The sequence below is a fragment of the Embiotoca jacksoni genome, unplaced genomic scaffold, assembly GCF_022577435.1.
Source record: "Embiotoca jacksoni isolate LCO1_2020_lvr unplaced genomic scaffold, fEmbJac1.0.p SCAF_1, whole genome shotgun sequence".
In the NCBI taxonomy this organism is placed as follows: Eukaryota; Metazoa; Chordata; class Actinopteri; family Embiotocidae; genus Embiotoca; species Embiotoca jacksoni.
Window position 1 is genome coordinate 11,711,667 of NW_027185229.1, and position 13,080 is coordinate 11,724,746.

General features: G+C 39.5%; 1 protein-coding gene across 1 annotated transcript in view; it reads left to right on the top strand.

The window, feature by feature from the left end:
- LOC138208174 (contactin-4) overlaps positions 1-13,080 on the top strand; it is a 105,901-nt gene that overhangs the window by 47,636 nt on the left and 45,185 nt on the right. The window contains exon 2 of the mRNA XM_069165936.1: positions 6,592-6,654. The gene's annotated coding sequence lies outside the window, so the exon portion shown is untranslated. The remainder of the gene's footprint in view (positions 1-6,591; positions 6,655-13,080) is intronic.

Below are 13,080 nucleotides of genomic sequence, written 5' to 3' on the forward strand. Positions count from 1 at the left end.
ACTTGTCAATAACATGACTCATAACTTGACATGAGTCTACAGCATGATTGCTAGTTTGTTTTGAAATTATAATTTTGTGTGGTTACCACTTGAGGTCACAGAGGTCACAATTGGTGTTTTTCAGCGTATGTCCCATAATGGTGCTTTAGGTAACATTGATGTTTTTCAAGTACTAAGTTGAAGATCTTGTGCTTCTATGGAAGTTTAACTGTCCCATTAAAAAAAATGTATTCAACCAAAAGGAGCCATTAAAAAAAGTTACCCTCACTTACCATAATCATAGTATTGTTTATTTTCAAGTGAGTTTGCCCATAAAGTGCTTTAGATAACATCACTAACATCACAAAGAAAGCCGTGTGGATTGTGGTTTAGACAAATCCTATTTATTTGTGATGCTCTTACTAGTAAAATGCCTTCCGACGGACCCAAAACCAGATGAGCTTACCAACATTTACTATTTTTGTCACCATCTATGTATTACATTTCATTTAGGCTGACACTTTTATCCAAGGTGACTTACAACACACTGATGGTACAACATCAGGAGCAATTTTTTAGGGTTCAGTGTCTTGCTCAAGGATGCTTAAGCATGTGGAGTTGGGATTGAACCACCAACCTTCCAATTAGTGTGCAACCCACTCTACTGACTGAGCTACAGCCTCCCCCAGTATGACAGGAAATGACTTGGCTTGAAATGACTGCATATGTCAAACAACGTTTTCTTGCTTCTGGGTATGCTAAAACATTGTGTGGCTCACTGCACATTGATGTTTCCCTCTGTGGTCTTGCCCATGCTTTTTTCCTCAGTTCCAACTTTTTTAGGCACTGGGAAAGTTTTACAAACATGAAAACTCTATTGTTCATTAAAAAAAAAAAAAACATACTACGAAATATGGTAATGAACCTTATTTACAGTTTGGACCTCAGTATCCCCTACTCTCCTAAAATATTCATGGTTGTAACACAACTGCTAAAGTGCACAGTTCAATCTTCTGGCATTTTTTTTTATAGTCATTACCAAACAGCTTCAGGTGCATTACCTCTGCTTATTTGTATTTGATATGGAAAAACCAAGATGAATATTTGTGAGCTTGCAGAGAGGCATAAATACAGTGTTAATTAAAGCGTATTAAATCTCATCTAAGAAACCCGAGTCATTTTAGCACCAGGGAATTGATTAAGCAGGTTATTGCATGCAAATATTCTGTTATAATATAATGTTCTAAATGTGAATGGAATAACACTCAGAACACTCACGTGTATGTAGACATACTCTGTGTCTTAGTTTCTGTGAAAGAAAGTGTTTCATACAGTTAAGTCCTGTAGAATCGCTTTGTCTGCCTGTTCCCTGGAGCCACAACTTTTGAGTCTGGAAATGTGTCAAGGAAGTTTTGAGTGACCGTGGGATGTGGGGCTGAACATATCAAAGATATGGGGAGATAGCCACCACTGACTTCTCCACTGGAGACAGGCAGAGACGAGGAAGAGAAAATTGTACCTGCAGAGATGAAAGGTGATGAAACTTGTGGGTGGTCTCCACCATTTCATCCCAGATTGTAGCAACTAACTAGCCTTACCTGCCTATTACAGAAATAAATAAGCTGGCCTGGGTATCTCAGCCAGGCAAAACTGTGTTTCCATGTGAATGAGCTTCCTGAATACATCACAGATGAATGAATGTACCTTGTAACTTTTGGCCTTGTTTCATTGGCTGTAAATAACTGTTTTGACATCTTCCAGTCAGGTTTTTGATGGCACCATAGTACTGAAACTGCTTTTGTTAAGGTTTCTAACGGTATCCACTTGAACACAGACAACTGGGTGGGACTTTCTGGCACAACACTAAATTGGTTTGAGTCCTACTTGAAGGTCAGAGAATACTTTGTGTCTATAGCTAATTACACAACAGAGCAGACACACATGACAGGTGGTGTTCCCCAAGGTTAAATTCTGGGGCCTATTATGTTCAACATATACATGCTTCCACTTGCTCAGATCATGGAAAACAACAAAGTGTGTTATCATAATTATGCACACACATTTACATAACTATATCGCCATGGGACTATTATCCCATACAAGGGCTGGGTAAATGCATTGAACAAATCAAAAAGTGGATGTGCCAATTTGTTTTAACAGTCATATTAAGACAATTACAAAGTCAGCCTACTATCACTTGAAGAATATATGAAGGGACAGAATGGCTTAGGGCCAAAATACATTTCTGATCTGTTGCTACCTCATGAACCATCCAGACCCCTCAGGTCATCTGAGACTGGTCTCTTGTCTGTTCCCAGAGTCAGAAATAAACATGTTCAGTTTGTATGCTCCACATATCTGGAACAAACTCACAGAAATCTTCTGGTATGCTGCAAATCTCAGCTACTTTAAGTCAAGCTTAAAGACATTTCTGTTTGCTGCAACCCTAACCCTAAGCCGTTATATTTGAATAAACCAACATTAACTTTTATAAAAAATTATGTAGCCATTGATATGATTTTGTATTATTTTCAGAGGGTTTGATATATCCACATTGTGAAGGTCATTTGGCTTAGCAACTATACTGCACTCGGCAGTCACAAAGCACTCTTAACATTAATTTGGATTTATATTTCTTTATTGACTAATGTGAATCACACCTCTTTTAATTCTATTTTAGTCTCCATTAAATTCCACTATTGAAAAAATATGCAAGTCTTTGGTGCTTGACTTTTAACATTTGTTGATATGGACCGTGTACCGTGGGTTTTGACCAATCAGCGACCAACTGTCGTCACGCATTTGTTTTGCGTCTTGTTTTTTTTTTACTCAGATGTGAACCATGTTTGGATGAGCTTAGGAGAAGCCAAAGGTGGACCTAATCAGGAACCCAAGGAAACTATGCCTACCAGGTTTTAAGTAAAAGTCTATAGGAGCCAGAGGTTTTTGTTTTAGCTAGCCCCTAACGGCCCCCAATGGAATTGCACTTAAAGGCACTTCTGCATTGGTTTTACTTTAAATATCCAGTTTATGGTTTACGTAGAGTTTGTTTTTTTGCTGGAAACAGCTGCCTACTTAGGGTTTGGTGGTAGTGGTGAGACAAAAGCATACAATAATTTCCCTAGAAAACCAGAATAACCTCAAATAGGGCCAAAAAAATAAACAAACAAAAAAAAAGCCCACATTACTATAAACTTTCAGACATCTTTGCAAAACAAAAAATGCAAATACATATAAATTCATTTCCCAAACAGCCCTGATCTAAATCATCAATGTCAAAATTGTGCTTGTGCATAACATTTCAGAATATACACAAGCATGTTTCATTTTACAATAAGCTGAGTCTTGAATATTTTATTTCTTAAAAAGTTCCAAAAAAACTTTCACCTTTTAAAACGCAAACTAATGAATATGACGTTTGTTTTTTGTTTTTTTGTTTATTATGGCCGTTGCACACAGGGCTCAATCCACCTGCATAATCAGTCAGTCTTTTTATGATAGCTCTGCTGGAGTCTATCTTGCTGGAAACCAAAGTACACTGAGTAAATGGCCTCGGTGGTACTTGTGCAGACATTCAGGTCATTCTGATTAGTTTTGCTGTGTGTCTAGAAGCACATGTTTGCAATCTGACTTTTTCCTCCTAATAAGTGTCACCTTTTGTGAATGTGTACTTTCATATTCAGGAAAGTGGGACTGATGTTTGTTCTTCGCGTACATGTCCTATATAATGTTATGGTTAATCTTCTGTATGGTCTGCCATATTTTGGGAAGAGGCACAGCTCATCAGCCCAGCACAGTTGCCCTCAGGTCATATCAAGACGACACTTTTTTCATTTGTTGTTCTCTGAAGGAGACAGGTCTATCATGTGTTTTTTTTTTTTTTTTTTTTTGGGGGGGGGGGCATGTGTGTGTTGCAGTCAGGTTACAGTTATTGGTGGGCGGGATGTAGTATTGCCAGGTTTCCAATCAGATCGATAGCGCCGGCCAAATTCCAAACTTGCGGCTTCTTAATGGCCGTTCACAAACCAATGGGTGACGTCACTGCTGGTTGCCCCTTGGTCTTTTTGGATTATTGGTCATGCGCGTCCTTAGAAATCAATGCAACAAAGTCACAAGATGAAATATATACACTGCTCAAAAAAATAAAGGAAACACTTAAAGAACACATCCCAGATCTCAATGAATGAAACATTCCAGTTGAAAATCATTATTCATTACATAGTGGAATGTGTTGAGAACAAAATAACACAAGAATGATCAACGGAAATCAAAATCATTATCCCATGGAGGTCTGGATTCAGAATCATACTCAAAATAAAAGTGGAAAAATCAGATCACAGGCTGATCCAACTTCTGTGGAAATTCCTCAAGACAAGTCAAAATGAGGCTCAGTAGTGTGTGTGGCCTCCACGTGCCTGTATGCACTCCCTACAACGCCTGGTCATGCTCCTGATGAGACGACAGATGTTCTCCTGAGGGATCTCCTCCCAGACCTGGATCAAAGCATCAGTCAACTCCTGGACAGTCTGTGGTGCGACGTGGCGTCGGTGGATGGAACGAGACACGATGTCCCAGATGTGCTGGATTGGATTCAGGTCTGGGGAACGGGCAGGCCATTCCATAGCATCGATGCCTTCATCATGCAGGAACTGCTGACACACTCCAGCCACATGAGGCCGAGCATTGTCATGCATCAGAAGGAACCCAGGGCCCACTTACAATGGTCTTCCAATGGGTCTGAGGATCTCATCCCGGTGCCTAATGGCAGTCAGGGTACCTCTGGCTAGCACATGGAGGGCTGTACGGCCCTCCAAAGAAATGCCTCCCCAGACTATCGCTGACCCACCGCCAAACCGGTCACGCTGGAGGATGTTGCAGGCAGCAGAACGTTCTCCACGGCGTCTCCAGACTGTCACGTCTGTCACATGTGCTCAGTGTGAACCTGCTCTCATCCATGAAGATCACAGGGCGCCAATGGCGAAGCTGCCAATCTTGGTGTTCTCTGGCAAATGCCAATCACCCTGCACGGTGTTGGGCTGTAAGCACAGGCCCCACTTGTGGATGTCGGGCCCTCATACCACCCTCATGGAGAGTCTGTTTCTGACAGTTTGAGCAGAAACATGCACATTAGTGGCCTGCTGGAGGTCATTTTGTAGGGCTCTGGCAGTGCTCCTCCTGTTCCTCCTTGCACAAAGGAGCAGATAGCGGTCCTGCCGCTGGGTTGTTGTCCTCCTACGGCTCCCTCCATGTCTCCTGGTGTACCGGCCTGTCTCCTGGTATCTCCTCCGTGCTCTTGACACTGTGCTGACAGACACAGCAAACCTTCTTGCCACAGCGTGCATTGATGTGCCATCCTGGATGAGCTGCACTACCTGAGCAACTTCTGTGGGTTGTAGACACCGCCTCATGCTACCTCTAGTGGTGAGGGCACTGGCAAAATGCAAAAGTGACCAAAAAATCAGCCAGAAAGGATGAGGACAGAGAAATGGTCTGTGGTCACCACCTGCAGAACCGTTCCTTTATAGGGGTTGTCTTGATAATTGCCTCATTTCCACCTGTTGTCTGTTCCATTTGCACAACAGCAGGTGAAATTGATTCACAATCAGTGTTGCTTCCTAACTGGACAGGTTGATTTCCCAGAAGTGTGATTGACTTGGAGTTACATTATGTTGTTTAAGTGTTCCCTTTATTTTTTTGAGCAGTGTATATGACTGGTTGGGAAGTGTAGGGGCAATATGGAGATATGACACGGACACAGTCAGAGACTATAACATCTGTCCACTGCAAAAAATGCCAGAGATGTGCAGATGGCATGATTTGTAAGTAAAGTACTGACCTCCTCGATAATTACCATGTTTATTGTTTTTATGATTTCTCAGCTCTCTACATCATGTTATGTCTCTAGTTATGGGGTATATTTCTTCTCCAGACACCTGGTTAGCACCACTAGTGTTGAGGAGTACTTTAACTACCTTCCCTGGTAGCATTAAGTTAGTTGCCTATCCTTTCTGCCTATTGTATTTCATAGACATATACATGTCCTTTTAGCCTGTACATCAATAACTGGAAGAAAGAAGCACAACCCGTAGAGATATATCCCATTTATGCTCCTTTTACAATACAAAAAAAAAGAAAAAAGTGAAGGTTGTGAAACCTATTCAAACAAAGCAGCAGTAAGTCTGTTTGATATTCTAATTCTCGTTGAATGAGCCCATATACGAATGCTGTATATGTTTGATGGGGAAGTTGTTGGTTTAGCAGCACTACTCGCAGAAGCAAAATCATCATTTTATTGAAGTATAATCATAAACCTTCTGTATATTACACTGTTCAAGGATTCAACATTTATCCAGATATTTCCTGCAGCCCTGTATTTTGTAAGATTGAATTCCTCAGTTTGAAATATTAGCTGCTGCTATTTGTTGATCTAGCACCATCTCGGGCCATATTGAGTGTTGTCAGACAAGCGTTAATCCTGGTGTTTCTTACAGTCTACCTTCTTCCTGTTTCAGACTAACTAAACTCTATTTGAATCTTTGTGTCTTTAGATTATTACAAGCATTCTGGATAGTTTTAAATTTCTCTCTCTGGTCTCTCTATCTCTTTCTATAGCTGGCCGAAGGACTGATTGTGTCTTGGCTGTGGTGGAAAGAGCGAGCAGATTCCACTTACTCTGTGAGTACTCAATCAGAGGGAAACATGCTTGTCTTTGCCCTTTGTGATTTATTAGCTGCTATAAATGACTGCGACCATGGCTGTTTGTTTTTTTTCCAGCCACAGGATCGGTGGTAGCAAACAGTGATCTGCTCTCTGTGGAAATGTGTGGCTTGGTGGATGTATATTTTCTGTTCCATTATTTCTCAGCTGATTGTAGGTTGTTTGGTTGTGGTCTGTAATCTCAAAAATTGTGCTATACTGAACTTCTGAATATTACATGGACTACTATATGCTGAATATAAGGGTTATGCCAAAGCAGGCTAAGGTTAGTATACAGTATAAAATATATACGGTATAAATGCACTTAGTATAACAATTAAAGTTATTAATCAAAAATCTTCGCTTAAATGTTGAGAACTGAAACAAAGCTCAGTGCACTGATTAGCTTGTTAGTCAGCTAAATAGGTAGCGTGTGCTGCCTTGTTAAGCTAATAATGAAAATAGGTTTGTTTTTGTGACTGTGTATTGTGGCTGTTTAAAACAGCAGGTACAGAGTGCATTAAAAATTACTTTGACATTGTTGTTACCCAGCCAATAGGATCTACATTTGGTATTATTTGTTGAGCCTATTTGCAGCCGACATGTTATTGGCAGAAAGATGAGGTGTGGTGTCAACACCACTGTCAAAAACTGTGACTACGTGAAATACAAATTTGAAAAAAACACAGTTTTTATTTTGAATTATGCACATTTTTAAAGATGACATTTTGAAATCAAAAAGGTTTCCAATAGATTTGATTTATCCAACACACCATTTATTATTTAAAATATGATACTGAATAAATATTTTGGATTCAATAGAGCTGTATACCATGCCTTTGAAAAGTATGGTAACATTAACGTTAATGTTTTTGCTACTTTAGTCATTTTAATTTGAGATCAGAACATGGCACAACAAGAAATACGTAAACAGTGGATTACAATTTCAACATATACTTGTGTAAGTTTAAATATATGTACATATATTGTGTATCCTAATTGCATATACATTTTTGTTTTTTTTGTTTGACTTTTTTCTCAAAGCCACGTTTTAATCTCAAATTAAATTATTTTCACATCTAAGGCACTGAAGCCAATGTAGCATGCACAGCGTCATCTTTTTTTCTTGTAAAAATATTTTTGACCCGAGTAAATGCGATCACTTAAACTGCCCTGATTTGCGAGCATTCAGAACATGTAACTGGCAATAAAATTTACACCTTGTGCAACTCAGAGGCTGATCACAAGTTTGGACGTAACGCTCTCTCATGAAAAGCAAACTGACAAAGGCAGCGACGTTCTGTGCATCTTCTTCCATTGAGGGTTTCTAAGCATTCACCTCACATCTGTGTTCTACCCTGCTCGCTCCACACCCAAACTTCATGCACAGTTCTGTTTGCTGAATCTGTGATGATCTGACAAGATGTTAGCTTTCAATATTCTCCTCCTCCTCTTCGCCAATGTGTAATATGCAGCTGCACAATGACTGACAGTCTGCCACCTGAGCTGCAGCACTGCTCATGCTCCCTCGTGGCTGACAGGATTTAAGATGAACTGTACTCTCAAATCAGGAGGGGTTTTGTGGATATTTGCAGCTTGGCGCTTTCTATGATGAAACAAAGCTGTGAAGTGATGGCTCTACAGTGAAGACATATTTTAATAGAAGAGCATCAGCTTTTTGATCAATTAATTCCTTAACCTTTTAAAAACACACCTATTTTTTAGGCCTCTGCTTGAAAATTGCATACCCATAATAAAAAGAGTATATCTCTGCAACCACAATAACAAAGTATATTAAAAAAAAAAGTATTTTTTAATAATAAAGGGAACACTTGGGAGATTTCTTCAGATGTGTAAATATCAGTATATATGTCCATATTTTAATAATAGTTCTGATAAGTTTGGGGGCCTTAATTGGGGGCCTCTAGGGCTTAAAGGGTTAAGCGATGTTATATGTTTTCATGTTGCTGGTGCTCTGAACCATGATAATGCAATGCCAGGCTGATGTCTTTTTGCGGCCCTCTGCCATGCTGAAGGTTGCATTTATCTTGGTATGGAACCCCCCACCCCCATCCACCCACTACCCCTTACAAAAGAAGGGGGGAAAAGCCTTAATTACCTCTCACAAGGCTGCCGAAGTTAATTTCTGTAGTCACATGTTTAACCAATTAATCAAAGTGTAATGAAGTGGAACATGGAGCACCAGAGTTCACAGGACACCCTCTAACCCCCTTTTTATTCTTAGCCTAGTTTGGCTTTTCTAGAGTGGAAAGCTAATCTTTACTGCACGTTAAACCCGGGCAACACTTCACTCCAGATACACACATTTATCCTCGTCGATATCCATCCCTCGTTTAATAATTTCTGCACAGCTATCTCAATATCACGAGCGAGGGAGAGAGGCAGAGGGAAGCACATTATCTATGCAGGGGTATAACAGTATTAGGGATTATCCCTGACAGATAGTTTCCCTTCCAGGCACCATTAGCTTGGCCTCATCCCATTTGGTATTTCCAACACCTGCGACCACCATCCGCTGGGCACAAGAATTATTACCATTGTATTTTTTCCAGGGTATATAAATTAATCATGGGGATCACAAGCAACTACTTTAAATTTCTGGACTGTGACCAAGAAACACATCCTCCCCGAGGATGCCGAGGACCTATGCATCATTAAAACAGAGATGTGCTATCTGACAGGGGAACAGTGCCCGCTCCTGCACTTATATACCTTACAGGACTGTGGCCCCTGCATTTCCGTGCTGTGCATAAATAGCTACTGTCTATGGCTAAACGCAATCAGGATCCTTGAGCTAGACTTTGAATGCCAAACACACAGGGACACGTATTTTCAAGAGGACAAAATAAAGTTGATCAGCTTGAAAGTGAAAGTGGACAGCTGACTACAGTGAACATAAATTAATATTGATCACAAGGCAGAGCAAGTTCGCTAATGACTCAGAGCTGCAGGGGCTTGTTAGAGAACATCTGTCCTGGACTCTTAATGGTTCCCATATCCTCACAATCCACTAAATACCAATGGCTCTAATTCCTAATCTAGCAACCTAGTATTGATCAGTCCTCAATTCACATACATTAATGAATTAGGTAGGAATTAATGTAAATATTACTTAGAAGCAATTAGATCCGCTGATCATGCTGTGTTGAGGAGTAAACGCTTTGCATTAAAAGTTTCAAAATCAATGTAATATCAAATCAGTTTGATCAATATAAGGAGCTTCATACTTTTCAAATGTAACGATTCATAACTGGTAACTCGGTCAAAATCATGAATGCATCTTGCAGGTTTTTATTCAATATTTTCATCTGAGTTTAATTTGACTTGTTCTGAGTTCTTCTCCTCACTCTTTCTGCCTGGCAAGCGCTAGTGAATTTTAAAACACATTGATCAGGAATTACTTACAGGTGGTGGCCTAAAACAGTATTGATTACAGATGGGCAATTTGACAAAATGTCTGGAAAACATTTCACATCGTTTAAAGTTTCTCGAGAAAGTATTCGAAAGAATAAGACATGCTTCTAACTGTAATTACCATATACAGCTTTGTATGATTAATTTGAAATGTCTTTATCCTGCACCTCAATCAACATATAATTACCTCAGACACTATGGTTGGCAGAGAAAAAGCAAGAGGCAAAGCAGTTTATTGAAAGAGGGGTACATCTTTCATTGAAAGAAGGGTACATATCGCATCTCAAGTCAAAAGCCTGCAACTTGTATTGTTAACTGGATAAAGTTTCTTTGTTGGCTTTCTCCAGAGCAGGAGAATATATCAACCCGGTCAGTCTCATAAGGAAAGACATCAACCAAATCTCCCCTTATTGATCAATACTCACATGTTTGATTGAAGCCCATGACAAGGCTGTGGGCAGGATGACAAACAAAAAGGCAGAAGGTTAAAAAAATCAATAATGATGACTGACACGATGAAGCTTGGATTATCAGTACTGATCCCTCTTAGAATAAATAATAGAGAGCAGAATGAATCTTTGTCAGTCCCTCTCCACAGCTAATGCATTTCTTCCATCTCCCATTCATGGTTAGTGATTTGTCCTGTTTTGTTATATCTATCTGTATGGATCAATTTAGTACACGCTGGATGAAAACATGTGATCCTAATCTGTTTTCTGACAGTTTATAGAGAATCCACTGTACGTGTAAGAAAACATATGAGCCATAATTATCTAATTTTCTGCATTAATTGGTCATGAAATGTGATCTCATCTTCATCTAAATCACAAGTACAGAGCGCTGAAGCTAATAACATACAAACAATAATTATTGAACACAGCCATTAAACATTCCCAGTGCAGGTGAAAAAAAAAAAATAATAATAATAATAACTGGCCAAACCTCCTCTGGCAGCAATAACCTGAACAGTAGCTGCACATCAGACCTGCACAATGTTCAGTAGAAATTTAGGACCATTCTTCTTGACAACTGCCACATAGTTTACATCACTGTCTTGTTAATATCAAACTCCAAATGAGTATTTTTCTGTAGGTCAAAGTAGCTCTGCCCCACACTTCCAATCTGGTTTCATCGATTGGTCTCCAGGTTTGCTAACTCCTGACTGGCTTATTTTGTCATTAGCCAACTCAGTATCACCCCAAAGTGTGTAATACACAGTGCACTAGAGGATACCACGGCAGTGTCATGTTTCGAGCACTTGCCCCATGCTCTGTAGCCAGCCAGCCGGCCAGCCATTCCCTGAACCACTCCCCCAATCAGTCCCTCCTGCAGCTGAGCCAAACCACGCCCCACCATCACAGCTTCTTTTACATGAACAATACAAACTGATACTCTTTACAGACATTTTCTGCAATTTGTTTACGTTTTCAATTTAACTTATTCGGGGGAAATTCTTATAAAAGATTAAACTCGGAAAATCCAGTGTTTCCCCTTTGATTTGGGACCCACAGCCCCTCCTGAAATAAACACAGTTTTAGGTCAAAACCTACTATAGGGCTGGATCCTGTGTGAAACTGGAGGGCTTTTAATTTGAAAAGTCGCTGCATATAGTCAAACTGTGGTGTAACTTTGAAGTATTAATTATGACTTCCACTTTTCAAGGAGATCTAAATCTCTGATGTCCATTATGACTAAACATCCATACATCTGCCCCAAAAAAACCTTATAATTCCAGAATCATAATGCTTTATTGTTTCCATTTTTGTTCAGTATATAAGTAGCATGGTTTGGTGGGGGATTACTGAGGAGTAGTTTTCCAAGCTTTTTAAGGGGGGTGGTGGACCCCTGCTTGTCTGTAAAGACAACAAGATTTAGCAGACTTTTTGTCGATGAAGGTTTGATTTTAGAATTTATGTTCTGCATGTGCTCAGAAGTGGACTTTTATTAAGTGTACTTGGTTTAATCAACTGCATTTACTTGGTTGTGTACCAAACCAAAGAAAATCATGTGTCAGAACATCCTGTAGTGACTGGATAAACACATAAATCCATCTTCCAACAGATGAGCTAATAGTATGTCACAAATATGTCAGGTTGTGTTTACACAACCTTAAATCCTTTTTTTCTGTTGCTTGTGCAGCCATGTGTTTGTCTTGAACCTGCATTAACAGATTTTTTTTTGGCTTCTTTTGGACATTGAAAACAAGCTGGAAACACAAAACTGGCATATTATTAACATGTACTTGTTGTTTAACTTGTAAGCAAATACCTGTTTATTTACCCTCACATGAAGCAACATCAGCATTCATTAGAAGTCATGTCTCTTTTTACCAAACAAATACATATCCATCCTATCCTGAGGTTAATATCTGAAATAATCCCCTTTGTTCCCCAACACGTTAAGATCTGAAATGAGCAACCTACTGTGTCTGGAAAAAGGCTGCTGATGAGAGCAGTGAACATAAACAGCAAAAATATAGGCTGTAGAACTGTAATAATAATCTAAAAAGCCTCTCAGAGCTGAGAGGATCTGCAAAGTCGGACGATAATTCTCCTTTCACATACACATGTAGACATTTGATTGACAATAATCAGAAAATATTGATAATAGAGGCTTTTAAGAAAGGGCTCAGCAGTTAAGCCAAACCTGTACAGAAATAAAACTGTTAAAGTATTATTGTACTTTTTCTTGACAAGGTTGGTCAGATAATACAAACTTTTTTTGTTGTTGTTTTAAGTTGATGGCAATAGTTCTGGGCATCATGATCCTTGTGTGATCAGCTGTCACATTTGTATTGTTTTTAAGTTCAGTTTGTCTGTCTTCATTCATTAGTGTTTAGCATTTCACCAGAGTAAATATGTTGAGTTTGTAGAAAGATGTACCTTTGGCAGGATGCTCTGCTCATCTGTTGCTGCTGCTGCGAGCCTTTTTTTTTTTTTCATGACTTGGGAGATAGCGTAGCAGCAGTAT